This window comes from Hyperolius riggenbachi, chromosome 3, assembly GCF_040937935.1.
Source record: "Hyperolius riggenbachi isolate aHypRig1 chromosome 3, aHypRig1.pri, whole genome shotgun sequence".
In the NCBI taxonomy this organism is placed as follows: domain Eukaryota; kingdom Metazoa; phylum Chordata; class Amphibia; order Anura; family Hyperoliidae; genus Hyperolius; species Hyperolius riggenbachi.
Window position 1 is genome coordinate 81,066,148 of NC_090648.1, and position 27,390 is coordinate 81,093,537.

At 47.2% G+C, this 27,390-nt stretch overlaps 46 non-coding genes across 46 annotated transcripts; all 46 read left to right on the top strand.

Moving 5' to 3' along the window:
* The first annotated feature begins 84 nt into the window (after positions 1-84).
* Positions 85-157, top strand: TRNAR-ACG (transfer RNA arginine (anticodon ACG)). The gene has a single exon. It is a non-coding gene; the product is annotated as a tRNA-Arg (tRNA).
* An 8-nt stretch (positions 158-165) lies between these two features.
* Positions 166-237, top strand: TRNAH-GUG (transfer RNA histidin (anticodon GUG)). Its single transcript has one exon. It is a non-coding gene; the product is annotated as a tRNA-His (tRNA).
* Positions 238-1,162: 925 nt separating this feature from the next.
* On the top strand, positions 1,163-1,235 carry TRNAR-ACG (transfer RNA arginine (anticodon ACG)). Its single transcript has one exon. It is a non-coding gene; the product is annotated as a tRNA-Arg (tRNA).
* An 8-nt stretch (positions 1,236-1,243) lies between these two features.
* On the top strand, positions 1,244-1,315 carry TRNAH-GUG (transfer RNA histidin (anticodon GUG)). The gene has a single exon. It is a non-coding gene; the product is annotated as a tRNA-His (tRNA).
* A 925-nt stretch (positions 1,316-2,240) lies between these two features.
* On the top strand, positions 2,241-2,313 carry TRNAR-ACG (transfer RNA arginine (anticodon ACG)). The gene has a single exon. It is a non-coding gene; the product is annotated as a tRNA-Arg (tRNA).
* Positions 2,314-2,316: 3 nt separating this feature from the next.
* TRNAH-GUG (transfer RNA histidin (anticodon GUG)) lies at positions 2,317-2,388 on the top strand. Its single transcript has one exon. It is a non-coding gene; the product is annotated as a tRNA-His (tRNA).
* Positions 2,389-3,313: 925 nt separating this feature from the next.
* TRNAR-ACG (transfer RNA arginine (anticodon ACG)) lies at positions 3,314-3,386 on the top strand. The gene has a single exon. It is a non-coding gene; the product is annotated as a tRNA-Arg (tRNA).
* Positions 3,387-4,386: 1,000 nt separating this feature from the next.
* Positions 4,387-4,459, top strand: TRNAR-ACG (transfer RNA arginine (anticodon ACG)). Its single transcript has one exon. It is a non-coding gene; the product is annotated as a tRNA-Arg (tRNA).
* A 1,000-nt stretch (positions 4,460-5,459) lies between these two features.
* Positions 5,460-5,532, top strand: TRNAR-ACG (transfer RNA arginine (anticodon ACG)). The gene has a single exon. It is a non-coding gene; the product is annotated as a tRNA-Arg (tRNA).
* An 8-nt stretch (positions 5,533-5,540) lies between these two features.
* TRNAH-GUG (transfer RNA histidin (anticodon GUG)) lies at positions 5,541-5,612 on the top strand. Its single transcript has one exon. It is a non-coding gene; the product is annotated as a tRNA-His (tRNA).
* A 925-nt stretch (positions 5,613-6,537) lies between these two features.
* Positions 6,538-6,610, top strand: TRNAR-ACG (transfer RNA arginine (anticodon ACG)). The gene has a single exon. It is a non-coding gene; the product is annotated as a tRNA-Arg (tRNA).
* An 8-nt stretch (positions 6,611-6,618) lies between these two features.
* Positions 6,619-6,690, top strand: TRNAH-GUG (transfer RNA histidin (anticodon GUG)). The gene has a single exon. It is a non-coding gene; the product is annotated as a tRNA-His (tRNA).
* A 925-nt stretch (positions 6,691-7,615) lies between these two features.
* On the top strand, positions 7,616-7,688 carry TRNAR-ACG (transfer RNA arginine (anticodon ACG)). The gene has a single exon. It is a non-coding gene; the product is annotated as a tRNA-Arg (tRNA).
* An 8-nt stretch (positions 7,689-7,696) lies between these two features.
* On the top strand, positions 7,697-7,768 carry TRNAH-GUG (transfer RNA histidin (anticodon GUG)). Its single transcript has one exon. It is a non-coding gene; the product is annotated as a tRNA-His (tRNA).
* Positions 7,769-8,693: 925 nt separating this feature from the next.
* TRNAR-ACG (transfer RNA arginine (anticodon ACG)) lies at positions 8,694-8,766 on the top strand. The gene has a single exon. It is a non-coding gene; the product is annotated as a tRNA-Arg (tRNA).
* An 8-nt stretch (positions 8,767-8,774) lies between these two features.
* Positions 8,775-8,846, top strand: TRNAH-GUG (transfer RNA histidin (anticodon GUG)). The gene has a single exon. It is a non-coding gene; the product is annotated as a tRNA-His (tRNA).
* Positions 8,847-9,771: 925 nt separating this feature from the next.
* TRNAR-ACG (transfer RNA arginine (anticodon ACG)) lies at positions 9,772-9,844 on the top strand. Its single transcript has one exon. It is a non-coding gene; the product is annotated as a tRNA-Arg (tRNA).
* An 8-nt stretch (positions 9,845-9,852) lies between these two features.
* Positions 9,853-9,924, top strand: TRNAH-GUG (transfer RNA histidin (anticodon GUG)). The gene has a single exon. It is a non-coding gene; the product is annotated as a tRNA-His (tRNA).
* A 925-nt stretch (positions 9,925-10,849) lies between these two features.
* On the top strand, positions 10,850-10,922 carry TRNAR-ACG (transfer RNA arginine (anticodon ACG)). The gene has a single exon. It is a non-coding gene; the product is annotated as a tRNA-Arg (tRNA).
* Positions 10,923-10,930: 8 nt separating this feature from the next.
* Positions 10,931-11,002, top strand: TRNAH-GUG (transfer RNA histidin (anticodon GUG)). The gene has a single exon. It is a non-coding gene; the product is annotated as a tRNA-His (tRNA).
* A 925-nt stretch (positions 11,003-11,927) lies between these two features.
* TRNAR-ACG (transfer RNA arginine (anticodon ACG)) lies at positions 11,928-12,000 on the top strand. Its single transcript has one exon. It is a non-coding gene; the product is annotated as a tRNA-Arg (tRNA).
* An 8-nt stretch (positions 12,001-12,008) lies between these two features.
* TRNAH-GUG (transfer RNA histidin (anticodon GUG)) lies at positions 12,009-12,080 on the top strand. The gene has a single exon. It is a non-coding gene; the product is annotated as a tRNA-His (tRNA).
* Positions 12,081-13,005: 925 nt separating this feature from the next.
* Positions 13,006-13,078, top strand: TRNAR-ACG (transfer RNA arginine (anticodon ACG)). Its single transcript has one exon. It is a non-coding gene; the product is annotated as a tRNA-Arg (tRNA).
* A 3-nt stretch (positions 13,079-13,081) lies between these two features.
* On the top strand, positions 13,082-13,153 carry TRNAH-GUG (transfer RNA histidin (anticodon GUG)). Its single transcript has one exon. It is a non-coding gene; the product is annotated as a tRNA-His (tRNA).
* Positions 13,154-14,078: 925 nt separating this feature from the next.
* Positions 14,079-14,151, top strand: TRNAR-ACG (transfer RNA arginine (anticodon ACG)). Its single transcript has one exon. It is a non-coding gene; the product is annotated as a tRNA-Arg (tRNA).
* Positions 14,152-15,156: 1,005 nt separating this feature from the next.
* Positions 15,157-15,229, top strand: TRNAR-ACG (transfer RNA arginine (anticodon ACG)). The gene has a single exon. It is a non-coding gene; the product is annotated as a tRNA-Arg (tRNA).
* Positions 15,230-15,237: 8 nt separating this feature from the next.
* TRNAH-GUG (transfer RNA histidin (anticodon GUG)) lies at positions 15,238-15,309 on the top strand. Its single transcript has one exon. It is a non-coding gene; the product is annotated as a tRNA-His (tRNA).
* A 925-nt stretch (positions 15,310-16,234) lies between these two features.
* Positions 16,235-16,307, top strand: TRNAR-ACG (transfer RNA arginine (anticodon ACG)). The gene has a single exon. It is a non-coding gene; the product is annotated as a tRNA-Arg (tRNA).
* A 1,000-nt stretch (positions 16,308-17,307) lies between these two features.
* Positions 17,308-17,380, top strand: TRNAR-ACG (transfer RNA arginine (anticodon ACG)). Its single transcript has one exon. It is a non-coding gene; the product is annotated as a tRNA-Arg (tRNA).
* A 1,000-nt stretch (positions 17,381-18,380) lies between these two features.
* On the top strand, positions 18,381-18,453 carry TRNAR-ACG (transfer RNA arginine (anticodon ACG)). The gene has a single exon. It is a non-coding gene; the product is annotated as a tRNA-Arg (tRNA).
* An 8-nt stretch (positions 18,454-18,461) lies between these two features.
* On the top strand, positions 18,462-18,533 carry TRNAH-GUG (transfer RNA histidin (anticodon GUG)). The gene has a single exon. It is a non-coding gene; the product is annotated as a tRNA-His (tRNA).
* Positions 18,534-19,458: 925 nt separating this feature from the next.
* On the top strand, positions 19,459-19,531 carry TRNAR-ACG (transfer RNA arginine (anticodon ACG)). Its single transcript has one exon. It is a non-coding gene; the product is annotated as a tRNA-Arg (tRNA).
* An 8-nt stretch (positions 19,532-19,539) lies between these two features.
* TRNAH-GUG (transfer RNA histidin (anticodon GUG)) lies at positions 19,540-19,611 on the top strand. The gene has a single exon. It is a non-coding gene; the product is annotated as a tRNA-His (tRNA).
* A 925-nt stretch (positions 19,612-20,536) lies between these two features.
* Positions 20,537-20,609, top strand: TRNAR-ACG (transfer RNA arginine (anticodon ACG)). Its single transcript has one exon. It is a non-coding gene; the product is annotated as a tRNA-Arg (tRNA).
* A 1,005-nt stretch (positions 20,610-21,614) lies between these two features.
* On the top strand, positions 21,615-21,687 carry TRNAR-ACG (transfer RNA arginine (anticodon ACG)). Its single transcript has one exon. It is a non-coding gene; the product is annotated as a tRNA-Arg (tRNA).
* Positions 21,688-21,695: 8 nt separating this feature from the next.
* On the top strand, positions 21,696-21,767 carry TRNAH-GUG (transfer RNA histidin (anticodon GUG)). Its single transcript has one exon. It is a non-coding gene; the product is annotated as a tRNA-His (tRNA).
* Positions 21,768-22,692: 925 nt separating this feature from the next.
* On the top strand, positions 22,693-22,765 carry TRNAR-ACG (transfer RNA arginine (anticodon ACG)). The gene has a single exon. It is a non-coding gene; the product is annotated as a tRNA-Arg (tRNA).
* Positions 22,766-22,773: 8 nt separating this feature from the next.
* Positions 22,774-22,845, top strand: TRNAH-GUG (transfer RNA histidin (anticodon GUG)). Its single transcript has one exon. It is a non-coding gene; the product is annotated as a tRNA-His (tRNA).
* Positions 22,846-23,770: 925 nt separating this feature from the next.
* On the top strand, positions 23,771-23,843 carry TRNAR-ACG (transfer RNA arginine (anticodon ACG)). Its single transcript has one exon. It is a non-coding gene; the product is annotated as a tRNA-Arg (tRNA).
* Positions 23,844-23,851: 8 nt separating this feature from the next.
* Positions 23,852-23,923, top strand: TRNAH-GUG (transfer RNA histidin (anticodon GUG)). The gene has a single exon. It is a non-coding gene; the product is annotated as a tRNA-His (tRNA).
* A 925-nt stretch (positions 23,924-24,848) lies between these two features.
* On the top strand, positions 24,849-24,921 carry TRNAR-ACG (transfer RNA arginine (anticodon ACG)). The gene has a single exon. It is a non-coding gene; the product is annotated as a tRNA-Arg (tRNA).
* Positions 24,922-24,929: 8 nt separating this feature from the next.
* TRNAH-GUG (transfer RNA histidin (anticodon GUG)) lies at positions 24,930-25,001 on the top strand. The gene has a single exon. It is a non-coding gene; the product is annotated as a tRNA-His (tRNA).
* Positions 25,002-25,926: 925 nt separating this feature from the next.
* Positions 25,927-25,999, top strand: TRNAR-ACG (transfer RNA arginine (anticodon ACG)). The gene has a single exon. It is a non-coding gene; the product is annotated as a tRNA-Arg (tRNA).
* Positions 26,000-26,007: 8 nt separating this feature from the next.
* On the top strand, positions 26,008-26,079 carry TRNAH-GUG (transfer RNA histidin (anticodon GUG)). The gene has a single exon. It is a non-coding gene; the product is annotated as a tRNA-His (tRNA).
* A 925-nt stretch (positions 26,080-27,004) lies between these two features.
* On the top strand, positions 27,005-27,077 carry TRNAR-ACG (transfer RNA arginine (anticodon ACG)). The gene has a single exon. It is a non-coding gene; the product is annotated as a tRNA-Arg (tRNA).
* Positions 27,078-27,085: 8 nt separating this feature from the next.
* Positions 27,086-27,157, top strand: TRNAH-GUG (transfer RNA histidin (anticodon GUG)). The gene has a single exon. It is a non-coding gene; the product is annotated as a tRNA-His (tRNA).
* The last annotated feature ends 233 nt before the right edge of the window (positions 27,158-27,390 follow it).

The window sequence follows — 27,390 nt, forward strand, 5'->3', positions numbered from 1 at the left end:
GACGTTCAGTGGAATAGGGCACTTCAACGAGGCCCGGTCTCCTTGCGGCCGCAAGAAAAACTTGCTATACGTATGTCAGCAGTAGGGCCAGTGGCGCAATGGATAACGCGTCTGACTACGGATCAGAAGATTGTAGGTTCGACTCCTTCCTGGCTCGATTAACATGCCGTGATCGTATAGTGGTTAGTACTCTGCGTTGTGGCCGCAGCAACCCCGGTTCGAATCCGGGTCACGGCAGGCTCTTTACTTTCTTCCTCTGCAACTATTTCTTCAGGTTGCAACCAATCTAGTGACTTTCTAAAGCATCCAGGAACCTTCGGCTCTGCTTGCTTCACTTCTTCATTACAACATTTTGCCTTTCTCTGCTTTGTAGCATCTTCAAACATCTTCACAAACACCATCCTCACATGGCATCTTGGCCTCACCAGTTGCCAGTCCCTTGCTAAGCCTAGGCCAACTTTCACCACTTGCCTTCCCCAAGAAACCCGCACAAGAAAAAGACCTATGTTACACAGAGCACTTGAGCATCAATTCACCTTGGCGCCCATACTTTGGATGGCTGCTAGCAATGCTTAAAGGACAACTCTGCTTTGACATTGTTCTGCACAGACAACTTTAACAGCAGACCCTGATCAATCATGCAGAGATAATGCTTTGAGGATTTTGCTCCTAGAAGGAGATAGAAGAACTTAGCCTGCCGTGCCCCACTCACAACAGACAGCTGCTCAGACAGAGGACCCTTTCCATACTGCTTGGCTTCACTCCTTGTCTTCACCCAGCAACTTTCCCGTTAACACTAACTACACTCGGTGCGGCTGCAACAACAACAGCTTAAGAAATGTGTGAATAACTCCGGGACTAGCATACAAAATGTGCCCTGATCCTATAGTGGCTAGTACTCTTTGTTATGGCTGCAAGCAACCTGGTGTGAATACGGTTTACGGCAGGCTGCTTTCTGCACTCCTCTTGCAACCTTCTTCAAGCTTTTAGAACAGCATTGTGAATATCTGGACTCAGAGAGAGCAAATTCATGACATTTTTATAGAGATTATCTCTCAAAGAAGTTCTCGCTACAGAAGACGTTCAGTGGAATAGGGCACTTCAACGAGGCCCGGTCTCCTTGCGGCCGCAAGAAAAACTTGCTATACGTATGTCAGCAGTAGGGCCAGTGGCGCAATGGATAACGCGTCTGACTACGGATCAGAAGATTGTAGGTTCGACTCCTACCTGGCTCGATTAACATGCCGTGATCGTATAGTGGTTAGTACTCTGCGTTGTGGCCGCAGCAACCCCGGTTCGAATCCGGGTCACGGCAGGCTCTTTACTTTCTTCCTCTGCAACTATTTCTTCAGGTTGCAACCAATCTAGTGACTTTCTAAAGCATCCAGGAACCTTCGGCTCTGCTTGCTTCACTTCTTCATTACAACATTTTGCCTTTCTCTGCTTTGTAGCATCTTCAAACATCTTCACAAACACCATCCTCACATGGCATCTTGGCCTCACCAGTTGCCAGTCCCTTGCTAAGCCTAGGCCAACTTTCACCACTTGCCTTCCCCAAGAAACCCGCACAAGAAAAAGACCTATGTTACACAGAGCACTTGAGCATCAATTCACCTTGGCGCCCATACTTTGGATGGCTGCTAGCAATGCTTAAAGGACAACTCTGCTTTGACATTGTTCTGCCCAGACAACTTTAACAGCAGACCCTGATCAATCATGCAGAGATAATGCTTTGAGGATTTTGCTCCTAGAAGGAGATAGAAGAACTTAGCCTGCCGTGCCCCACTCACAACAGACAGCTGCTCAGACAGAGGACCCTTTCCATACTGCTTGGCTTCACTCCTTGTCTTCACCCAGCAACTTTCCCGTTAACACTAACTACACTCGGTGCGGCTGCAACAACAACAGCTTAAGAAATGTGTGAATAACTCCGGGACTAGCATACAAAATGTGCCCTGATCCTATAGTGGCTAGTACTCTTTGTTATGGCTGCAAGCAACCTGGTGTGAATACGGTTTACGGCAGGCTGCTTTCTGCACTCCTCTTGCAACCTTCTTCAAGCTTTTAGAACAGCATTGTGAATATCTGGACTCAGAGAGAGCAAATTCATGACATTTTTATAGAGATTATCTCTCAAAGAAGTTCTCGCTACAGAAGACGTTCAGTGGAATAGGGCACTTCAACGAGGCCCGGTCTCCTTGCGGCCGCAAGAAAAACTTGCTATACATATGTCAGCAGTAGGGCCAGTGGCGCAATGGATAACGCGTCTGACTACGGATCAGAAGATTGTAGGTTCGACTCCTACCTGGCTCGATTGCCGTGATCGTATAGTGGTTAGTACTCTGCGTTGTGGCTGCAGCAACCCCGGTTCGAATCCGGGTCACGGCAGGCTCTTTACTTTCTTCCTCTGCAACTATTTCTTCAGGTTGCAACCAATCTAGTGACTTTCTAAAGCATCCAGGAACCTTCGGCTCTGCTTGCTTCACTTCTTCATTACAACATTTTGCCTTTCTCTGCTTTGTAGCATCTTCAAACATCTTCACAAACACCATCCTCACATGGCATCTTGGCCTCACCAGTTGCCAGTCCCTTGCTAAGCCTAGGCCAACTTTCACCACTTGCCTTCCCCAAGAAACCCGCACAAGAAAAAGACCTATGTTACACAGAGCACTTGAGCATCAATTCACCTTGGCGCCCATACTTTGGATGGCTGCTAGCAATGCTTAAAGGACAACTCTGCTTTGACATTGTTCTGCACAGACAACTTTAACAGCAGACCCTGATCAATCATGCAGAGATAATGCTTTGAGGATTTTGCTCCTAGAAGGAGATAGAAGAACTTAGCCTGCCGTGCCCCACTCACAACAGACAGCTGCTCAGACAGAGGACCCTTTCCATACTGCTTGGCTTCACTCCTTGTCTTCACCCAGCAACTTTCCCGTTAACACTAACTACACTCGGTGCGGCTGCAACAACAACAGCTTAAGAAATGTGTGAATAACTCCGGGACTAGCATACAAAATGTGCCCTGATCCTATAGTGGCTAGTACTCTTTGTTATGGCTGCAAGCAACCTGGTGTGAATACGGTTTACGGCAGGCTGCTTTCTGCACTCCTCTTGCAACCTTCTTCAAGCTTTTAGAACAGCATTGTGAATATCTGGACTCAGAGAGAGCAAATTCATGACATTTTTATAGAGATTATCTCTCAAAGAAGTTCTCGCTACAGAAGACGTTCAGTGGAATAGGGCACTTCAACGAGGCCCGGTCTCCTTGCGGCCGCAAGAAAAACTTGCTATACATATGTCAGCAGTAGGGCCAGTGGCGCAATGGATAACGCGTCTGACTACGGATCAGAAGATTGTAGGTTCGACTCCTACCTGGCTCGATTGCCGTGATCGTATAGTGGTTAGTACTCTGCGTTGTGGCCGCAGCAACCCGGGTTCGAATCCGGGTCACGGCAGGCTCTTTACTTTCTTCCTCTGCAACTATTTCTTCAGGTTGCAACCAATCTAGTGACTTTCTAAAGCATCCAGGAACCTTAGGCTCTGCTTGCTTCACTTCTTCATTACAACATTTTGCCTTTCTCTGCTTTGTAGCATCTTCAAACATCTTCACAAACACCATCCTCACATGGCATCTTGGCCTCACCAGTTGCCAGTCCCTTGCTAAGCCTAGGCCAACTTTCACCACTTGCCTTCCCCAAGAAACCCGCACAAGAAAAAGACCTATGTTACACAGAGCACTTGAGCATCAATTCACCTTGGCGCCCATACTTTGGATGGCTGCTAGCAATGCTTAAAGGACAACTCTGCTTTGACATTGTTCTGCACAGACAACTTTAACAGCAGACCCTGATCAATCATGCAGAGATAATGCTTTGAGGATTTTGCTCCTAGAAGGAGATAGAAGAACTTAGCCTGCCGTGCCCCACTCACAACAGACAGCTGCTCAGACAGAGGACCCTTTCCATACTGCTTGGCTTCACTCCTTGTCTTCACCCAGCAACTTTCCCGTTAACACTAACTACACTCGGTGCGGCTGCAACAACAACAGCTTAAGAAATGTGTGAATAACTCCGGGACTAGCATACAAAATGTGCCCTGATCCTATAGTGGCTAGTACTCTTTGTTATGGCTGCAAGCAACCTGGTGTGAATACGGTTTACGGCAGGCTGCTTTCTGCACTCCTCTTGCAACCTTCTTCAAGCTTTTAGAACAGCATTGTGAATATCTGGACTCAGAGAGAGCAAATTCATGACATTTTTATAGAGATTATCTCTCAAAGAAGTTCTCGCTACAGAAGACGTTCAGTGGAATAGGGCACTTCAACGAGGCCCGGTCTCCTTGCGGCCGCAAGAAAAACTTGCTATACGTATGTCAGCAGTAGGGCCAGTGGCGCAATGGATAACGCGTCTGACTACGGATCAGAAGATTGTAGGTTCGACTCCTACCTGGCTCGATTGCCGTGATCGTATAGTGGTTAGTACTCTGCGTTGTGGCTGCAGCAACCCGGGTTTGAATCCGGGTCACGGCAGGCTCTTTCCTTTCTTCCTCTGCAACTATTTCTTCAGGTTGCAACCAATCTAGTGACTTTCTAAAGCATCCAGGAACCTTCGGCTCTGCTTGCTTCACTTCTTCATTACAACATTTTGCCTTTCTCTGCTTTGTAGCATCTTCAAACATCTTCACAAACACCATCCTCACATGGCATCTTGGCCTCACCAGTTGCCAGTCCCTTGCTAAGCCTAGGCCAACTTTCACCACTTGCCTTCCCCAAGAAACCCGCACAAGAAAAAGACCTATGTTACACAGAGCACTTGAGCATCAATTCACCTTGGCGCCCATACTTTGGATGGCTGCTAGCAATGCTTAAAGGACAACTCTGCTTTGACATTGTTCTGCACAGACAACTTTAACAGCAGACCCTGATCAATCATGCAGAGATAATGCTTTGAGGATTTTGCTCCTAGAAGGAGATAGAAGAACTTAGCCTGCCGTGCCCCACTCACAACAGACAGCTGCTCAGACAGAGGACCCTTTCCATACTGCTTGGCTTCACTCCTTGTCTTCACCCAGCAACTTTCCCGTTAACACTAACTACACTCGGTGCGGCTGCAACAACAACAGCTTAAGAAATGTGTGAATAACTCCGGGACTAGCATACAAAATGTGCCCTGATCCTATAGTGGCTAGTACTCTTTGTTATGGCTGCAAGCAACCTGGTGTGAATACGGTTTACGGCAGGCTGCTTTCTGCACTCCTCTTGCAACCTTCTTCAAGCTTTTAGAACAGCATTGTGAATATCTGGACTCAGAGAGAGCAAATTCATGACATTTTTATAGAGATTATCTCTCAAAGAAGTTCTCGCTACAGAAGACGTTCAGTGGAATAGGGCACTTCAACGAGGCCCGGTCTCCTTGCGGCCGCAAGAAAAACTTGCTATACGTATGTCAGCAGTAGGGCCAGTGGCGCAATGGATAACGCGTCTGACTACGGATCAGAAGATTGTAGGTTCGACTCCTACCTGGCTCGATTAACATGCCGTGATCGTATAGTGGTTAGTACTCTGCGTTGTGGCCGCAGCAACCCCGGTTCGAATCCGGGTCACGGCAGGCTCTTTACTTTCTTCCTCTGCAACTATTTCTTCAGGTTGCAACCAATCTAGTGACTTTCTAAAGCATCCAGGAACCTTCGGCTCTGCTTGCTTCACTTCTTCATTACAACATTTTGCCTTTCTCTGCTTTGTAGCATCTTCAAACATCTTCACAAACACCATCCTCACATGGCATCTTGGCCTCACCAGTTGCCAGTCCCTTGCTAAGCCTAGGCCAACTTTCACCACTTGCCTTCCCCAAGAAACCCGCACAAGAAAAAGACCTATGTTACACAGAGCACTTGAGCATCAATTCACCTTGGCGCCCATACTTTGGATGGCTGCTAGCAATGCTTAAAGGACAACTCTGCTTTGACATTGTTCTGCACAGACAACTTTAACAGCAGACCCTGATCAATCATGCAGAGATAATGCTTTGAGGATTTTGCTCCTAGAAGGAGATAGAAGAACTTAGCCTGCCGTGCCCCACTCACAACAGACAGCTGCTCAGACAGAGGACCCTTTCCATACTGCTTGGCTTCACTCCTTGTCTTCACCCAGCAACTTTCCCGTTAACACTAACTACACTCGGTGCGGCTGCAACAACAACAGCTTAAGAAATGTGTGAATAACTCCGGGACTAGCATACAAAATGTGCCCTGATCCTATAGTGGCTAGTACTCTTTGTTATGGCTGCAAGCAACCTGGTGTGAATACGGTTTACGGCAGGCTGCTTTCTGCACTCCTCTTGCAACCTTCTTCAAGCTTTTAGAACAGCATTGTGAATATCTGGACTCAGAGAGAGCAAATTCATGACATTTTTATAGAGATTATCTCTCAAAGAAGTTCTCGCTACAGAAGACGTTCAGTGGAATAGGGCACTTCAACGAGGCCCGGTCTCCTTGCGGCCGCAAGAAAAACTTGCTATACGTATGTCAGCAGTAGGGCCAGTGGCGCAATGGATAACGCGTCTGACTACGGATCAGAAGATTGTAGGTTCGACTCCTACCTGGCTCGATTAACATGCTGTGATCGTATAGTGGTTAGTACTCTGCGTTGTGGCCGCAGCAACCCCGGTTCGAATCCGGGTCACGGCAGGCTCTTTACTTTCTTCCTCTGCAACTATTTCTTCAGGTTGCAACCAATCTAGTGACTTTCTAAAGCATCCAGGAACCTTCGGCTCTGCTTGCTTCACTTCTTCATTACAACATTTTGCCTTTCTCTGCTTTGTAGCATCTTCAAACATCTTCACAAACACCATCCTCACATGGCATCTTGGCCTCACCAGTTGCCAGTCCCTTGCTAAGCCTAGGCCAACTTTCACCACTTGCCTTCCCCAAGAAACCCGCACAAGAAAAAGACCTATGTTACACAGAGCACTTGAGCATCAATTCACCTTGGCGCCCATACTTTGGATGGCTGCTAGCAATGCTTAAAGGACAACTCTGCTTTGACATTGTTCTGCACAGACAACTTTAACAGCAGACCCTGATCAATCATGCAGAGATAATGCTTTGAGGATTTTGCTCCTAGAAGGAGATAGAAGAACTTAGCCTGCCGTGCCCCACTCACAACAGACAGCTGCTCAGACAGAGGACCCTTTCCATACTGCTTGGCTTCACTCCTTGTCTTCACCCAGCAACTTTCCCGTTAACACTAACTACACTCGGTGCGGCTGCAACAACAACAGCTTAAGAAATGTGTGAATAACTCCGGGACTAGCATACAAAATGTGCCCTGATCCTATAGTGGCTAGTACTCTTTGTTATGGCTGCAAGCAACCTGGTGTGAATACGGTTTACGGCAGGCTGCTTTCTGCACTCCTCTTGCAACCTTCTTCAAGCTTTTAGAACAGCATTGTGAATATCTGGACTCAGAGAGAGCAAATTCATGACATTTTTATAGAGATTATCTCTCAAAGAAGTTCTCGCTACAGAAGACGTTCAGTGGAATAGGGCACTTCAACGAGGCCCGGTCTCCTTGCGGCCGCAAGAAAAACTTGCTATACGTATGTCAGCAGTAGGGCCAGTGGCGCAATGGATAACGCGTCTGACTACGGATCAGAAGATTGTAGGTTCGACTCCTACCTGGCTCGATTAACATGCCGTGATCGTATAGTGGTTAGTACTCTGCGTTGTGGCCGCAGCAACCCCGGTTCGAATCCGGGTCACGGCAGGCTCTTTACTTTCTTCCTCTGCAACTATTTCTTCAGGTTGCAACCAATCTAGTGACTTTCTAAAGCATCCAGGAACCTTCGGCTCTGCTTGCTTCACTTCTTCATTACAACATTTTGCCTTTCTCTGCTTTGTAGCATCTTCAAACATCTTCACAAACACCATCCTCACATGGCATCTTGGCCTCACCAGTTGCCAGTCCCTTGCTAAGCCTAGGCCAACTTTCACCACTTGCCTTCCCCAAGAAACCCGCACAAGAAAAAGACCTATGTTACACAGAGCACTTGAGCATCAATTCACCTTGGCGCCCATACTTTGGATGGCTGCTAGCAATGCTTAAAGGACAACTCTGCTTTGACATTGTTCTGCCCAGACAACTTTAACAGCAGATCCTGATCAATCATGCAGAGATAATGCTTTGAGGATTTTGCTCCTAGAAGGAGATAGAAGAACTTAGCCTGCCGTGCCCCACTCACAACAGACAGCTGCTCAGACAGAGGACCCTTTCCATACTGCTTGGCTTCACTCCTTGTCTTCACCCAGCAACTTTCCCGTTAACACTAACTACACTCGGTGCGGCTGCAACAACAACAGCTTAAGAAATGTGTGAATAACTCCGGGACTAGCATACAAAATGTGCCCTGATCCTATAGTGGCTAGTACTCTTTGTTATGGCTGCAAGCAACCTGGTGTGAATACGGTTTACGGCAGGCTGCTTTCTGCACTCCTCTTGCAACCTTCTTCAAGCTTTTAGAACAGCATTGTGAATATCTGGACTCAGAGAGAGCAAATTCATGACATTTTTATAGAGATTATCTCTCAAAGAAGTTCTCGCTACAGAAGACGTTCAGTGGAATAGGGCACTTCAACGAGGCCCGGTCTCCTTGCGGCCGCAAGAAAAACTTGCTATACGTATGTCAGCAGTAGGGCCAGTGGCGCAATGGATAACGCGTCTGACTACGGATCAGAAGAGTGTAGGTTTGACTCCTACCTGGCTCGATTAACATGCCGTGATCGTATAGTGGTTAGTACTCTGCGTTGTGGCCGCAGCAACCCCGGTTCGAATCCGGGTCACGGCAGGCTCTTTCCTTTCTTCCTCTGCAACTATTTCTTCAGGTTGCAACCAATCTAGTGACTTTCTAAAGCATCCAGGAACCTTCGGCTCTGCTTGCTTCACTTCTTCATTACAACATTTTGCCTTTCTCTGCTTTGTAGCATCTTCAAACATCTTCACAAACACCATCCTCACATGGCATCTTGGCCTCACCAGTTGCCAGTCCCTTGCTAAGCCTAGGCCAACTTTCACCACTTGCCTTCCCCAAGAAACCCACACAAGAAAAAGACCTATGTTACACAGAGCACTTGAGCATCAATTCACCTTGGCGCCCATACTTTGGATGGCTGCTAGCAATGCTTAAAGGACAACTCTGCTTTGACATTGTTCTGCACAGACAACTTTAACAGCAGACCCTGATCAATCATGCAGAGATAATGCTTTGAGGATTTTGCTCCTAGAAGGAGATAGAAGAACTTAGCCTGCCGTGCCCCACTCACAACAGACAGCTGCTCAGACAGAGGACCCTTTCCATACTGCTTGGCTTCACTCCTTGTCTTCACCCAGCAACTTTCCCGTTAACACTAACTACACTCGGTGCGGCTGCAACAACAACAGCTTAAGAAATGTGTGAATAACTCCGGGACTAGCATACAAAATGTGCCCTGATCCTATAGTGGCTAGTACTCTTTGTTATGGCTGCAAGCAACCTGGTGTGAATACGGTTTACGGCAGGCTGCTTTCTGCACTCCTCTTGCAACCTTCTTCAAGCTTTTAGAACAGCATTGTGAATATCTGGACTCAGAGAGAGCAAATTCATGACATTTTTATAGAGATTATCTCTCAAAGAAGTTCTCGCTACAGAAGACGTTCAGTGGAATAGGGCACTTCAACGAGGCCCGGTCTCCTTGCGGCCGCAAGAAAAACTTGCTATACGTATGTCAGCAGTAGGGCCAGTGGCGCAATGGATAACGCGTCTGACTACGGATCAGAAGATTGTAGGTTCGACTCCTACCTGGCTCGATTAACATGCCGTGATCGTATAGTGGTTAGTACTCTGCGTTGTGGCCGCAGCAACCCCGGTTCGAATCCGGGTCACGGCAGGCTCTTTACTTTCTTCCTCTGCAACTATTTCTTCAGGTTGCAACCAATCTAGTGACTTTCTAAAGCATCCAGGAACCTTCGGCTCTGCTTGCTTCACTTCTTCATTACAACATTTTGCCTTTCTCTGCTTTGTAGCATCTTCAAACATCTTCACAAACACCATCCTCACATGGCATCTTGGCCTCACCAGTTGCCAGTCCCTTGCTAAGCCTAGGCCAACTTTCACCACTTGCCTTCCCCAAGAAACCCGCACAAGAAAAAGACCTATGTTACACAGAGCACTTGAGCATCAATTCACCTTGGCGCCCATACTTTGGATGGCTGCTAGCAATGCTTAAAGGACAACTCTGCTTTGACATTGTTCTGCCCAGACAACTTTAACAGCAGACCCTGATCAATCATGCAGAGATAATGCTTTGAGGATTTTGCTCCTAGAAGGAGATAGAAGAACTTAGCCTGCCGTGCCCCACTCACAACAGACAGCTGCTCAGACAGAGGACCCTTTCCATACTGCTTGGCTTCACTCCTTGTCTTCACCCAGCAACTTTCCCGTTAACACTAACTACACTCGGTGCGGCTGCAACAACAACAGCTTAAGAAATGTGTGAATAACTCCGGGACTAGCATACAAAATGTGCCCTGATCCTATAGTGGCTAGTACTCTTTGTTATGGCTGCAAGCAACCTGGTGTGAATACGGTTTACGGCAGGCTGCTTTCTGCACTCCTCTTGCAACCTTCTTCAAGCTTTTAGAACAGCATTGTGAATATCTGGACTCAGAGAGAGCAAATTCATGACATTTTTATAGAGATTATCTCTCAAAGAAGTTCTCGCTACAGAAGACGTTCAGTGGAATAGGGCACTTCAACGAGGCCCGGTCTCCTTGCGGCCGCAAGAAAAACTTGCTATACGTATGTCAGCAGTAGGGCCAGTGGCGCAATGGATAACGCGTCTGACTACGGATCAGAAGATTGTAGGTTCGACTCCTACCTGGCTCGATTAACATGCCGTGATCGTATAGTGGTTAGTACTCTGCGTTGTGGCCGCAGCAACCCCGGTTCGAATCCGGGTCACGGCAGGCTCTTTACTTTCTTCCTCTGCAACTATTTCTTCAGGTTGCAACCAATCTAGTGACTTTCTAAAGCATCCAGGAACCTTCGGCTCTGCTTGCTTCACTTCTTCATTACAACATTTTGCCTTTCTCTGCTTTGTAGCATCTTCAAACATCTTCACAAACACCATCCTCACATGGCATCTTGGCCTCACCAGTTGCCAGTCCCTTGCTAAGCCTAGGCCAACTTTCACCACTTGCCTTCCCCAAGAAACCCGCACAAGAAAAAGACCTATGTTACACAGAGCACTTGAGCATCAATTCACCTTGGCGCCCATACTTTGGATGGCTGCTAGCAATGCTTAAAGGACAACTCTGCTTTGACATTGTTCTGCACAGACAACTTTAACAGCAGACCCTGATCAATCATGCAGAGATAATGCTTTGAGGATTTTGCTCCTAGAAGGAGATAGAAGAACTTAGCCTGCCGTGCCCCACTCACAACAGACAGCTGCTCAGACAGAGGACCCTTTCCATACTGCTTGGCTTCACTCCTTGTCTTCACCCAGCAACTTTCCCGTTAACACTAACTACACTCGGTGCGGCTGCAACAACAACAGCTTAAGAAATGTGTGAATAACTCCGGGACTAGCATACAAAATGTGCCCTGATCCTATAGTGGCTAGTACTCTTTGTTATGGCTGCAAGCAACCTGGTGTGAATACGGTTTACGGCAGGCTGCTTTCTGCACTCCTCTTGCAACCTTCTTCAAGCTTTTAGAACAGCATTGTGAATATCTGGACTCAGAGAGAGCAAATTCATGACATTTTTATAGAGATTATCTCTCAAAGAAGTTCTCGCTACAGAAGACGTTCAGTGGAATAGGGCACTTCAACGAGGCCCGGTCTCCTTGCGGCCGCAAGAAAAACTTGCTATACGTATGTCAGCAGTAGGGCCAGTGGCGCAATGGATAACGCGTCTGACTACGGATCAGAAGATTGTAGGTTCGACTCCTACCTGGCTCGATTAACATGCCGTGATCGTATAGTGGTTAGTACTCTGCGTTGTGGCCGCAGCAACCCCGGTTCGAATCCGGGTCACGGCAGGCTCTTTACTTTCTTCCTCTGCAACTATTTCTTCAGGTTGCAACCAATCTAGTGACTTTCTAAAGCATCCAGGAACCTTCGGCTCTGCTTGCTTCACTTCTTCATTACAACATTTTGCCTTTCTCTGCTTTGTAGCATCTTCAAACATCTTCACAAACACCATCCTCACATGGCATCTTGGCCTCACCAGTTGCCAGTCCCTTGCTAAGCCTAGGCCAACTTTCACCACTTGCCTTCCCCAAGAAACCCGCACAAGAAAAAGACCTATGTTACACAGAGCACTTGAGCATCAATTCACCTTGGCGCCCATACTTTGGATGGCTGCTAGCAATGCTTAAAGGACAACTCTGCTTTGACATTGTTCTGCCCAGACAACTTTAACAGCAGACCCTGATCAATCATGCAGAGATAATGCTTTGAGGATTTTGCTCCTAGAAGGAGATAGAAGAACTTAGCCTGCCGTGCCCCACTCACAACAGACAGCTGCTCAGACAGAGGACCCTTTCCATACTGCTTGGCTTCACTCCTTGTCTTCACCCAGCAACTTTCCCGTTAACACTAACTACACTCGGTGCGGCTGCAACAACAACAGCTTAAGAAATGTGTGAATAACTCCGGGACTAGCATACAAAATGTGCCCTGATCCTATAGTGGCTAGTACTCTTTGTTATGGCTGCAAGCAACCTGGTGTGAATACGGTTTACGGCAGGCTGCTTTCTGCACTCCTCTTGCAACCTTCTTCAAGCTTTTAGAACAGCATTGTGAATATCTGGACTCAGAGAGAGCAAATTCATGACATTTTTATAGAGATTATCTCTCAAAGAAGTTCTCGCTACAGAAGACGTTCAGTGGAATAGGGCACTTCAACGAGGCCCGGTCTCCTTGCGGCCGCAAGAAAAACTTGCTATACATATGTCAGCAGTAGGGCCAGTGGCGCAATGGATAACGCGTCTGACTACGGATCAGAAGATTGTAGGTTCGACTCCTACCTGGCTCGATTGCCGTGATCGTATAGTGGTTAGTACTCTGCGTTGTGGCCGCAGCAACCCCGGTTCGAATCCGGGTCACGGCAGGCTCTTTACTTTCTTCCTCTGCAACTATTTCTTCAGGTTGCAACCAATCTAGTGACTTTCTAAAGCATCCAGGAACCTTCGGCTCTGCTTGCTTCACTTCTTCATTACAACATTTTGCCTTTCTCTGCTTTGTAGCATCTTCAAACATCTTCACAAACACCATCCTCACATGGCATCTTGGCCTCACCAGTTGCCAGTCCCTTGCTAAGCCTAGGCCAACTTTCACCACTTGCCTTCCCCAAGAAACCCGCACAAGAAAAAGACCTATGTTACACAGAGCACTTGAGCATCAATTCACCTTGGCGCCCATACTTTGGATGGCTGCTAGCAATGCTTAAAGGACAACTCTGCTTTGACATTGTTCTGCACAGACAACTTTAACAGCAGACCCTGATCAATCATGCAGAGATAATGCTTTGAGGATTTTGCTCCTAGAAGGAGATAGAAGAACTTAGCCTGCCGTGCCCCACTCACAACAGACAGCTGCTCAGACAGAGGACCCTTTCCATACTGCTTGGCTTCACTCCTTGTCTTCACCCAGCAACTTTCCCGTTAACACTAACTACACTCGGTGCGGCTGCAACAACAACAGCTTAAGAAATGTGTGAATAACTCCGGGACTAGCATACAAAATGTGCCCTGATCCTATAGTGGCTAGTACTCTTTGTTATGGCTGCAAGCAACCTGGTGTGAATACGGTTTACGGCAGGCTGCTTTCTGCACTCCTCTTGCAACCTTCTTCAAGCTTTTAGAACAGCATTGTGAATATCTGGACTCAGAGAGAGCAAATTCATGACATTTTTATAGAGATTATCTCTCAAAGAAGTTCTCGCTACAGAAGACGTTCAGTGGAATAGGGCACTTCAACGAGGCCCGGTCTCCTTGCGGCCGCAAGAAAAACTTGCTATACGTATGTCAGCAGTAGGGCCAGTGGCGCAATGGATAACGCGTCTGACTACGGATCAGAAGATTGTAGGTTCGACTCCTACCTGGCTCGATTAACATGCCGTGATCGTATAGTGGTTAGTACTCTGCGTTGTGGCCGCAGCAACCCCGGTTCGAATCCAGGTCACGGCAGGCTCTTTACTTTCTTCCTCTGCAACTATTTCTTCAGGTTGCAACCAATCTAGTGACTTTCTAAAGCATCCAGGAACCTTCGGCTCTGCTTGCTTCACTTCTTCATTACAACATTTTGCCTTTCTCTGCTTTGTAGCATCTTCAAACATCTTCACAAACACCATCCTCACATGGCATCTTGGCCTCACCAGTTGCCAGTCCCTTGCTAAGCCTAGGCCAACTTTCACCACTTGCCTTCCCCAAGAAACCCGCACAAGAAAAAGACCTATGTTACACAGAGCACTTGAGCATCAATTCACCTTGGCGCCCATACTTTGGATGGCTGCTAGCAATGCTTAAAGGACAACTCTGCTTTGACATTGTTCTGCACAGACAACTTTAACAGCAGACCCTGATCAATCATGCAGAGATAATGCTTTGAGGATTTTGCTCCTAGAAGGAGATAGAAGAACTTAGCCTGCCGTGCCCCACTCACAACAGACAGCTGCTCAGACAGAGGACCCTTTCCATACTGCTTGGCTTCACTCCTTGTCTTCACCCAGCAACTTTCCCGTTAACACTAACTACACTCGGTGCGGCTGCAACAACAACAGCTTAAGAAATGTGTGAATAACTCCGGGACTAGCATACAAAATGTGCCCTGATCCTATAGTGCCTAGTACTCTTTGTTATGGCTGCAAGCAACCTGGTGTGAATACGGTTTACGGCAGGCTGCTTTCTGCACTCCTCTTGCAACCTTCTTCAAGCTTTTAGAACAGCATTGTGAATATCTGGACTCAGAGAGAGCAAATTCATGACATTTTTATAGAGATTATCTCTCAAAGAAGTTCTCGCTACAGAAGACGTTCAGTGGAATAGGGCACTTCAACGAGGCCCGGTCTCCTTGCGGCCGCAAGAAAAACTTGCTATACGTATGTCAGCAGTAGGGCCAGTGGCGCAATGGATAACGCGTCTGACTACGGATCAGAAGATTGTAGGTTTGACTCCTACCTGGCTCGATTAACATGCCGTGATCGTATAGTGGTTAGTACTCTGCGTTGTGGCCGCAGCAACCCCGGTTCGAATCCGGGTCATGGCAGGCTCTTTACTTTCTTCCTCTGCAACTATTTCTTCAGGTTGCAACCAATCTAGTGACTTTCTAAAGCATCCAGGAACCTTCGGCTCTGCTTGCTTCACTTCTTCATTACAACATTTTGCCTTTCTCTGCTTTGTAGCATCTTCAAACATCTTCACAAACACCATCCTCACATGGCATCTTGGCCTCACCAGTTGCCAGTCCCTTGCTAAGCCTAGGCCAACTTTCACCACTTGCCTTCCCCAAGAAACCCACACAAGAAAAATACCTATGTTACACAGAGCACTTGAGCATCAATTCACCTTGGCGCCCATACTTTGGATGGCTGCTAGCAATGCTTAAAGGACAACTCTGCTTTGACATTGTTCTGCACAGACAACTTTAACAGCAGACCCTGATCAATCATGCAGAGATAATGCTTTGAGGATTTTGCTCCTAGAAGGAGATAGAAGAACTTAGCCTGCCGTGCCCCACTCACAACAGACAGCTGCTCAGACAGAGGACCCTTTCCATACTGCTTGGCTTCACTCCTTGTCTTCACCCAGCAACTTTCCCGTTAACACTAACTACACTCGGTGCGGCTGCAACAACAACAGCTTAAGAAATGTGTGAATAACTCCGGGACTAGCATACAAAATGTGCCCTGATCCTATAGTGGCTAGTACTCTTTGTTATGGCTGCAAGCAACCTGGTGTGAATACGGTTTACGGCAGGCTGCTTTCTGCACTCCTCTTGCAACCTTCTTCAAGCTTTTAGAACAGCATTGTGAATATCTGGACTCAGAGAGAGCAAATTCATGACATTTTTATAGAGATTATCTCTCAAAGAAGTTCTCGCTACAGAAGACGTTCAGTGGAATAGGGCACTTCAACGAGGCCCGGTCTCCTTGCGGCCGCAAGAAAAACTTGCTATACGTATGTCAGCAGTAGGGCCAGTGGCGCAATGGATAACGCGTCTGACTACGGATCAGAAGATTGTAGGTTCGACTCCTACCTGGCTCGATTGCCGTGATCGTATAGTGGTTAGTACTCTGCGTTGTGGCCGCAGCAACCCGGGTTCGAATCCGGGTCACGGCAGGCTCTTTACTTTCTTCCTCTGCAACTATTTCTTCAGGTTGCAACCAATCTAGTGACTTTCTAAAGCATCCAGGAACCTTCGGCTCTGCTTGCTTCACTTCTTCATTACAACATTTTGCCTTTCTCTGCTTTGTAGCATCTTCAAACATCTTCACAAACACCATCCTCACATGGCATCTTGGCCTCACCAGTTGCCAGTCCCTTGCTAAGCCTAGGCCAACTTTCACCACTTGCCTTCCCCAAGAAACCCGCACAAGAAAAAGACCTATGTTACACAGAGCACTTGAGCATCAATTCACCTTGGCGCCCATACTTTGGATGGCTGCTAGCAATGCTTAAAGGACAACTCTGCTTTGACATTGTTCTGCACAGACAACTTTAACAGCAGACCCTGATCAATCATGCAGAGATAATGCTTTGAGGATTTTGCTCCTAGAAGGAGATAGAAGAACTTAGCCTGCCGTGCCCCACTCACAACAGACAGCTGCTCAGACAGAGGACCCTTTCCATACTGCTTGGCTTCACTCCTTGTCTTCACCCAGCAACTTTCCCGTTAACACTAACTACACTCGGTGCGGCTGCAACAACAACAGCTTAAGAAATGTGTGAATAACTCCGGGACTAGCATACAAAATGTGCCCTGATCCTATAGTGGCTAGTACTCTTTGTTATGGCTGCAAGCAACCTGGTGTGAATACGGTTTACGGCAGGCTGCTTTCTGCACTCCTCTTGCAACCTTCTTCAAGCTTTTAGAACAGCATTGTGAATATCTGGACTCAGAGAGAGCAAATTCATGACATTTTTATAGAGATTATCTCTCAAAGAAGTTCTCGCTACAGAAGACGTTCAGTGGAATAGGGCACTTCAACGAGGCCCGGTCTCCTTGCGGCCGCAAGAAAAACTTGCTATACGTATGTCAGCAGTAGGGCCAGTGGCGCAATGGATAACGCGTCTGACTACGGATCAGAAGATTGTAGGTTCGACTCCTACCTGGCTCGATTGCCGTGATCGTATAGTGGTTAGTACTCTGCGTTGTGGCTGCAGCAACCCGGGTTCGAATCCGGGTCACGGCAGGCTCTTTACTTTCTTCCTCTGCAACTATTTCTTCAGGTTGCAACCAATCTAGTGACTTTCTAAAGCATCCAGGAACCTTCGGCTCTGCTTGCTTCACTTCTTCATTACAACATTTTGCCTTTCTCTGCTTTGTAGCATCTTCAAACATCTTCACAAACACCATCCTCACATGGCATCTTGGCCTCACCAGTTGCCAGTCCCTTGCTAAGCCTAGGCCAACTTTCACCACTTGCCTTCCCCAAGAAACCCGCACAAGAAAAAGACCTATGTTACACAGAGCACTTGAGCATCAATTCACCTTGGCGCCCATACTTTGGATGGCTGCTAGCAATGCTTAAAGGACAACTCTGCTTTGACATTGTTCTGCACAGACAACTTTAACAGCAGACCCTGATCAATCATGCAGAGATAATGCTTTGAGGATTTTGCTCCTAGAAGGAGATAGAAGAACTTAGCCTGCCGTGCCCCACTCACAACAGACAGCTGCTCAGACAGAGGACCCTTTCCATACTGCTTGGCTTCACTCCTTGTCTTCACCCAGCAACTTTCCCGTTAACACTAACTACACTCGGTGCGGCTGCAACAACAACAGCTTAAGAAATGTGTGAATAACTCCGGGACTAGCATACAAAATGTGCCCTGATCCTATAGTGGCTAGTACTCTTTGTTATGGCTGCAAGCAACCTGGTGTGAATACGGTTTACGGCAGGCTGCTTTCTGCACTCCTCTTGCAACCTTCTTCAAGCTTTTAGAACAGCATTGTGAATATCTGGACTCAGAGAGAGCAAATTCATGACATTTTTATAGAGATTATCTCTCAAAGAAGTTCTCGCTACAGAAGACGTTCAGTGGAATAGGGCACTTCAACGAGGCCCGGTCTCCTTGCGGCCGCAAGAAAAACTTGCTATACGTATGTCAGCAGTAGGGCCAGTGGCGCAATGGATAACGCGTCTGACTACGGATCAGAAGATTGTAGGTTCGACTCCTACCTGGCTCGATTAACATGCCGTGATCGTATAGTGGTTAGTACTCTGCGTTGTGGCCGCAGCAACCCCGGTTCGAATCCGGGTCACGGCAGGCTCTTTACTTTCTTCCTCTGCAACTATTTCTTCAGGTTGCAACCAATCTAGTGACTTTCTAAAGCATCCAGGAACCTTCGGCTCTGCTTGCTTCACTTCTTCATTACAACATTTTGCCTTTCTCTGCTTTGTAGCATCTTCAAACATCTTCACAAACACCATCCTCACATGGCATCTTGGCCTCACCAGTTGCCAGTCCCTTGCTAAGCCTAGGCCAACTTTCACCACTTGCCTTCCCCAAGAAACCCGCACAAGAAAAAGACCTATGTTACACAGAGCACTTGAGCATCAATTCACCTTGGCGCCCATACTTTGGATGGCTGCTAGCAATGCTTAAAGGACAACTCTGCTTTGACATTGTTCTGCACAGACAACTTTAACAGCAGACCCTGATCAATCATGCAGAGATAATGCTTTGAGGATTTTGCTCCTAGAAGGAGATAGAAGAACTTAGCCTGCCGTGCCCCACTCACAACAGACAGCTGCTCAGACAGAGGACCCTTTCCATACTGCTTGGCTTCACTCCTTGTCTTCACCCAGCAACTTTCCCGTTAACACTAACTACACTCGGTGCGGCTGCAACAACAACAGCTTAAGAAATGTGTGAATAACTCCGGGACTAGCATACAAAATGTGCCCTGATCCTATAGTGGCTAGTACTCTTTGTTATGGCTGCAAGCAACCTGGTGTGAATACGGTTTACGGCAGGCTGCTTTCTGCACTCCTCTTGCAACCTTCTTCAAGCTTTTAGAACAGCATTGTGAATATCTGGACTCAGAGAGAGCAAATTCATGACATTTTTATAGAGATTATCTCTCAAAGAAGTTCTCGCTACAGAAGACGTTCAGTGGAATAGGGCACTTCAACGAGGCCCGGTCTCCTTGCGGCCGCAAGAAAAACTTGCTATACGTATGTCAGCAGTAGGGCCAGTGGCGCAATGGATAACGCGTCTGACTACGGATCAGAAGATTGTAGGTTCGACTCCTACCTGGCTCGATTAACATGCCGTGATCGTATAGTGGTTAGTACTCTGCGTTGTGGCCGCAGCAACCCCGGTTCGAATCCGGGTCACGGCAGGCTCTTTACTTTCTTCCTCTGCAACTATTTCTTCAGGTTGCAACCAATCTAGTGACTTTCTAAAGCATCCAGGAACCTTCGGCTCTGCTTGCTTCACTTCTTCATTACAACATTTTGCCTTTCTCTGCTTTGTAGCATCTTCAAACATCTTCACAAACACCATCCTCACATGGCATCTTGGCCTCACCAGTTGCCAGTCCCTTGCTAAGCCTAGGCCAACTTTCACCACTTGCCTTCCCCAAGAAACCCGCACAAGAAAAAGACCTATGTTACACAGAGCACTTGAGCATCAATTCACCTTGGCGCCCATACTTTGGATGGCTGCTAGCAATGCTTAAAGGACAACTCTGCTTTGACATTGTTCTGCACAGACAACTTTAACAGCAGACCCTGATCAATCATGCAGAGATAATGCTTTGAGGATTTTGCTCCTAGAAGGAGATAGAAGAACTTAGCCTGCCGTGCCCCACTCACAACAGACAGCTGCTCAGACAGAGGACCCTTTCCATACTGCTTGGCTTCACTCCTTGTCTTCACCCAGCAACTTTCCCGTTAACACTAACTACACTCGGTGCGGCTGCAACAACAACAGCTTAAGAAATGTGTGAATAACTCCGGGACTAGCATACAAAATGTGCCCTGATCCTATAGTGGCTAGTACTCTTTGTTATGGCTGCAAGCAACCTGGTGTGAATACGGTTTACGGCAGGCTGCTTTCTGCACTCCTCTTGCATCCTTCTTCAAGCTTTTAGAAAAGCATTGTGAATATCTGGACTCAGAGAGAGCAAATTCATGACATTTTTATAGAGATTATCTCTCAAAGAAGTTCTCGCTACAGAAGACGTTCAGTGGAATAGGGCACTTCAACGAGGCCCGGTCTCCTTGCGGCCGCAAGAAAAACTTGCTATACGTATGTCAGCAGTAGGGCCAGTGGCGCAATGGGTAACGCGTCTGACTACGGATCAGAAGATTGTAGGTTCGACTCCTACCTGGCTCGATTAACATGCCGTGATCGTATAGTGGTTAGTACTCTGCATTGTGGCCGCAGCAACCCCGGTTCGAATCCGGGTCATGGCAGGCTCTTTACTTTCTTCCTCTGCAACTATTTCTTCAGGTTGCAACCAATCTAGTGACTTTCTAAAGCATCCAGGAACCTTCGGCACTGCTTGCTTCACTTCTTCATTACAACATTTTGCCTTTCTCTGCTTTGTAGCATCTTTAAACATCTTCACAAACACCATCCTCACATGGCATCTTGGCCTCACCAGTTGCCAGTCCCTTGCTAAGCCTAGGCCAACTTTCACCACTTGCCTTCCCCAAGAAACCCGCACAAGAAAAAGACCTATGTTACACAGAGCACTTGAGCATCAATTCACCTTGGCGCCCATACTTTGGATGGCTGCTAGCAATGCTTAAAGGACAACTCTGCTTTGACATTGTTCTGCACAGACAACTTTAACAGCAGACCCTGATCAATCATGCAGAGATAATGCTTTGAGGATTTTGCTCCTAGAAGGAGATAGAAGAACTTAGCCTGCCGTGCCCCACTCACAACAGACAGCTGCTCAGACAGAGGACCCTTTCCATACTGCTTGGCTTCACTCCTTGTCTTCACCCAGCAACTTTCCCGTTAACACTAACTACACTCGGTGCGGCTGCAACAACAACAGCTTAAGAAATGTGTGAATAACTCCGGGACTAGCATACAAAATGTGCCCTGATCCTATAGTGGCTAGTACTCTTTGTTATGGCTGCAAGCAACCTGGTGTGAATACGGTTTACGGCAGGCTGCTTTCTGCACTCCTCTTGCAACCTTCTTCAAGCTTTTAGAACAGCATTGTGAATATCTGGACTCAGAGAGAGCAAATTCATGACATTTTTATAGAGATTATCTCTCAAAGAAGTTCTCGCTACAGAAGACGTTCAGTGGAATAGGGCACTTCAACGAGGCCCGGTCTCCTTGCGGCCGCAAGAAAAACTTGCTATACGTATGTCAGCAGTAGGGCCAGTGGCGCAATGGATAACGCGTCTGACTACGGATCAGAAGATTGTAGGTTCGACTCCTACCTGGCTCGATTAACATGCCGTGATCGTATAGTGGTTAGTACTCTGCGTTGTGGCTGCAGCAACCCCGGTTCGAATCCGGGTCACGGCAGGCTCTTTACTTTCTTCCTCTGCAACTATTTCTTCAGGTTGCAACCAATCTAGTGACTTTCTAAAGCATCCAGGAACCTTCGGCTCTGCTTGCTTCACTTCTTCATTACAACATTTTGCCTTTCTCTGCTTTGTAGCATCTTCAAACATCTTCACAAACACCATCCTCACATGGCATCTTGGCCTCACCAGTTGCCAGTCCCTTGCTAAGCCTAGGCCAACTTTCACCACTTGCCTTCCCCAAGAAACCCGCACAAGAAAAAGACCTATGTTACACAGAGCACTTGAGCATCAATTCACCTTGGCGCCCATACTTTGGATGGCTGCTAGCAATGCTTAAAGGACAACTCTGCTTTGACATTGTTCTGCCCAGACAACTTTAACAGCAGACCCTGATCAATCATGCAGAGATAATGCTTTGAGGATTTTGCTCCTAGAAGGAGATAGAAGAACTTAGCCTGCCGTGCCCCACTCACAACAGACAGCTGCTCAGACAGAGGACCCTTTCCATACTGCTTGGCTTCACTCCTTGTCTTCACCCAGCAACTTTCCCGTTAACACTAACTACACTCGGTGCGGCTGCAACAACAACAGCTTAAGAAATGTGTGAATAACTCCGGGACTAGCATACAAAATGTGCCCTGATCCTATAGTGGCTAGTACTCTTTGTTATGGCTGCAAGCAACCTGGTGTGAATACGGTTTACGGCAGGCTGCTTTCTGCACTCCTCTTGCAACCTTCTTCAAGCTTTTAGAACAGCATTGTGAATATCTGGACTCAGAGAGAGCAAATTCATGACATTTTTATAGAGATTATCTCTCAAAGAAGTTCTCGCTACAGAAGACGTTCAGTGGAATAGGGCACTTCAACGAGGCCCGGTCTCCTTGCGGCCGCAAGAAAAACTTGCTATACGTATGTCAGCAGTAGGGCCAGTGGCGCAATGGATAACGCGTCTGACTACGGATCAGAAGATTGTAGGTTCGACTCCTACCTGGCTCGATTAACATGCCGTGATCGTATAGTGGTTAGTACTCTGCGTTGTGGCCGCAGCAACCCCGGTTCGAATCCGGGTCACGGCAGGCTCTTTACTTTCTTCCTCTGCAACTATTTCTTCAGGTTGCAACCAATCTAGTGACTTTCTAAAGCATCCAGGAACCTTCGGCTCTGCTTGCTTCACTTCTTCATTACAACATTTTGCCTTTCTCTGCTTTGTAGCATCTTCAAACATCTTCACAAACACCATCCTCACATGGCATCTTGGCCTCACCAGTTGCCAGTCCCTTGCTAAGCCTAGGCCAACTTTCACCACTTGCCTTCCCCAAGAAACCCGCACAAGAAAAAGACCTATGTTACACAGAGCACTTGAGCATCAATTCACCTTGGCGCCCATACTTTGGATGGCTGCTAGCAATGCTTAAAGGACAACTCTGCTTTGACATTGTTCTGCACAGACAACTTTAACAGCAGACCCTGATCAATCATGCAGAGATAATGCTTTGAGGATTTTGCTCCTAGAAGGAGATAGAAGAACTTAGCCTGCCGTGCCCCACTCACAACAGACAGCTGCTCAGACAGAGGACCCTTTCCATACTGCTTGGCTTCACTCCTTGTCTTCACCCAGCAACTTTCCCGTTAACACTAACTACACTCGGTGCGGCTGCAACAACAACAGCTTAAGAAATGTGTGAATAACTCCGGGACTAGCATACAAAATGTGCCCTGATCCTATAGTGGCTAGTACTCTTTGTTATGGCTGCAAGCAACCTGGTGTGAATACGGTTTACGGCAGGCTGCTTTCTGCACTCCTCTTGCAACCTTCTTCAAGCTTTTAGAACAGCATTGTGAATATCTGGACTCAGAGAGAGCAAATTCATGACATTTTTATAGAGATTATCTCTCAAAGAAGTTCTCGCTACAGAAGACGTTCAGTGGAATAGGGCACTTCAACGAGGCCCGGTCTCCTTGCGGCCGCAAGAAAAACTTGCTATACGTATGTCAGCAGTAGGGCCAGTGGCGCAATGGATAACGCGTCTGCCTACGGATCAGAAGATTGTAGGTTCGACTCCTACCTGGCTCGATTAACATGCCGTGATCGTATAGTGGTTAGTACTCTGCGTTGTGGCCGCAGCAACCCCGGTTCGAATCCGGGTCACGGCAGGCTCTTTACTTTCTTCCTCTGCAACTATTTCTTCAGGTTGCAACCAATCTAGTGACTTTCTAAAGCATCCAGGAACCTTCGGCTCTGCTTGCTTCACTTCTTCATTACAACATTTTGCCTTTCTCTGCTTTGTAGCATCTTCAAACATCTTCACAAACACCATCCTCACATGGCATCTTGGCCTCACCAGTTGCCAGTCCCTTGCTAAGCCTAGGCCAACTTTCACCACTTGCCTTCCCCAAGAAACCCGCACAAGAAAAAGACCTATGTTACACAGAGCACTTGAGCATCAATTCACCTTGGCGCCCATACTTTGGATGGCTGCTAGCAATGCTTAAAGGACAACTCTGCTTTGACATTGTTCTGCACAGACAACTTTGACAGCAGACCCTGATCAATCATGCAGAGATAATGCTTTGAGGATTTTGCTCCTAGAAGGAGATAGAAGAACTTAGCCTGCCGTGCCCCACTCACAACAGACAGCTGCTCAGACAGAGGACCCTTTCCATACTGCTTGGCTTCACTCCTTGTCTTCACCCAGCAACTTTCCCGTTAACACTAACTACACTCGGTGCGGCTGCAACAACAACAGCTTAAGAAATGTGTGAATAACTCCGGGACTAGCATACAAAATGTGCCCTGATCCTATAGTGGCTAGTACTCTTTGTTATGGCTGCAAGCAACCTGGTGTGAATACGGTTTACGGCAGGCTGCTTTCTGCACTCCTCTTGCAACCTTCTTCAAGCTTTTAGAACAGCATTGTGAATATCTGGACTCAGAGAGAGCAAATTCATGACATTTTTATAGAGATTATCTCTCAAAGAAGTTCTCGCTACAGAAGACGTTCAGTGGAATAGGGCACTTCAACGAGGCCCGGTCTCCTTGCGGCCGCAAGAAAAACTTGCTATACGTATGTCAACAGTAGGGCCAGTGGCGCAATGGATAACGCGTCTGACTACGGATCAGAAGATTGTAGGTTCGACTCCTACCTGGCTCGATTAACATGCCGTGATCGTATAGTGGTTAGTACTCTGCGTTGTGGCTGCAGCAACCCCGGTTCGAATCCGGGTCACGGCAGGCTCTTTACTTTCTTCCTCTGCAACTATTTCTTCAGGTTGCAACCAATCTAGTGACTTTCTAAAGCATCCAGGAACCTTCGGCTCTGCTTGCTTCACTTCTTCATTACAACATTTTGCCTTTCTCTGCTTTGTAGCATCTTCAAACATCTTCACAAACACCATCCTCACATGGCATCTTGGCCTCACCAGTTGCCAGTCCCTTGCTAAGCCTAGGCCAACTTTCACCACTTGCCTTCCCCAAGAAACCCGCACAAGAAAAAGACCTATGTTACACAGAGCACTTGAGCATCAATTCACCTTGGCGCCCATACTTTGGATGGCTGCTAGCAATGCTTAAAGGACAACTCTGCTTTGACATTGTTCTGCACAGACAACTTTAACAGCAGACCCTGATCAATCATCCAGAGATAATGCTTTGAGGATTTTGCTCCTAGAAGGAGATAGAAGAACTTAGCCTGCCGTGCCCCACTCACAACAGACAGCTGCTCAGACAGAGGACCCTTTCCATACTGCTTGGCTTCACTCCTTGTCTTCACCCAGCAACTTTCCCATTAACACTAACTACACTCGGTGCGGCTGCAACAACAACAGCTTAAGAAATGTGTGAATAACTCCGGGACTAGCATACAAAATGTGCCCTGATCCTATAGTGGCTAGTACTCTTTGTTATGGCTGCAAGCAACCTGGTGTGAATACGGTTTACGGCAGGCTGCTTTCTGCACTCCTCTTGCAACCTTCTTCAAGCTTTTAGAACAGCATTGTGAATATCTGGACTCAGAGAGAGCAAATTCATGACATTTTTATAGAGATTATCTCTCAAAGAAGTTCTCGCTACAGAAGACGTTCAGTGGAATAGGGCACTTCAACGAGGCCCGGTCTCCTTGCGGCCACAAGAAAAACTTGCTATACATATGTCAGCAGTAGGGCCAGTGGCGCAACGGATAACGCGTCTGACTACGGATCAGAAGATTGTAGGTTCGACTCCTACCTGGCTCGATTAACATGCCGTGATCGTATAGTGGTTAGTACTCTGCGTTGTGGCCGCAGCAACCCTGGTTCGAATCCGGGTCATGGCAGGCTCTTTACTTTCTTCCTCTGCAACTATTTCTTCAGGTTGCAACCAATCTAGTGACTTTCTAAAGCATCCAGGAACCTTCGGCTCTGCTTGCTTCACTTCTTCATTACAACATTTTGCCTTTCTCTGCTTTGTAGCATCTTCAAACATCTTCACAAACACCATCCTCACATGGCATCTTGGCCTCACCAGTTGCCAGTCCCTTGCTAAGCCTAGGCCAACTTTCACCACTTGCCTTCCCCAAGAAACCCGCACAAGAAAAAGACCTATGTTACACAGAGCACTTGAGCATCAATTCACCTTGGCGCCCATACTTTGGATGGCTGCTAGCAATGCTTAAAGGACAACTCTGCTTTGACATTGTTCTGCACAGACAACTTTAACAGCAGACCCTGATCAATCATGCAGAGATAATGCTTTGAGGATTTTGCTCCTAGAAGGAGATAGAAGAACTTAGCCTGCCGTGCCCCACTCACAACAGACAGCTGCTCAGACAGAGGACCCTTTCCATACTGCTTGGCTTCACTCCTTGTCTTCACCCAGCAACTTTCCCGTTAACACTAACTACACTCGGTGCGGCTGCAACAACAACAGCTTAAGAAATGTGTGAATAACTCCGGGACTAGCATACAAAATGTGCCCTGATCCTATAGTGGCTAGTACTCTTTGTTATGGCTGCAAGCAACCTGGTGTGAATACGGTTTACGGCAGGCTGCTTTCTGCACTCCTCTTGCAACCTTCTTCAAGCTTTTAGAACAGCATTGTGAATATCTGGACTCAGAGAGAGCAAATTCATGACATTTTTATAGAGATTATCTCTCAAAGAAGTTCTCGCTACAGAAGACGTTCAGTGGAATAGGGCACTTCAACGAGGCCCGGTCTCCTTGCGGCCGCAAGAAAAACTTGCTATACGTATGTCAGCAGTAGGGCCAGTGGCGCAATGGATAACGCGTCTGACTACGGATCAGAAGATTGTAGGTTCGACTCCTACCTGGCTCGATTAACATGCCGTGATCGTATAGTGGTTAGTACTCTGCGTTGTGGCCGCAGCAACCCCGGTTCGAATCCGGGTCACGGCAGGCTCTTTACTTTCTTCCTCTGCAACTATTTCTTCAGGTTGCAACCAATCTAGTGACTTTCTAAAGCATCCAGGAACCTTCGGCTCTGCTTGCTTCACTTCTTCATTACAACATTTTGCCTTTCTCTGCTTTGTAGCATCTTCAAACATCTTCACAAACACCATCCTCACATGGCATCTTGGCCTCACCAGTTGCCAGTCCCTTGCTAAGCCTAGGCCAACTTTCACCACTTG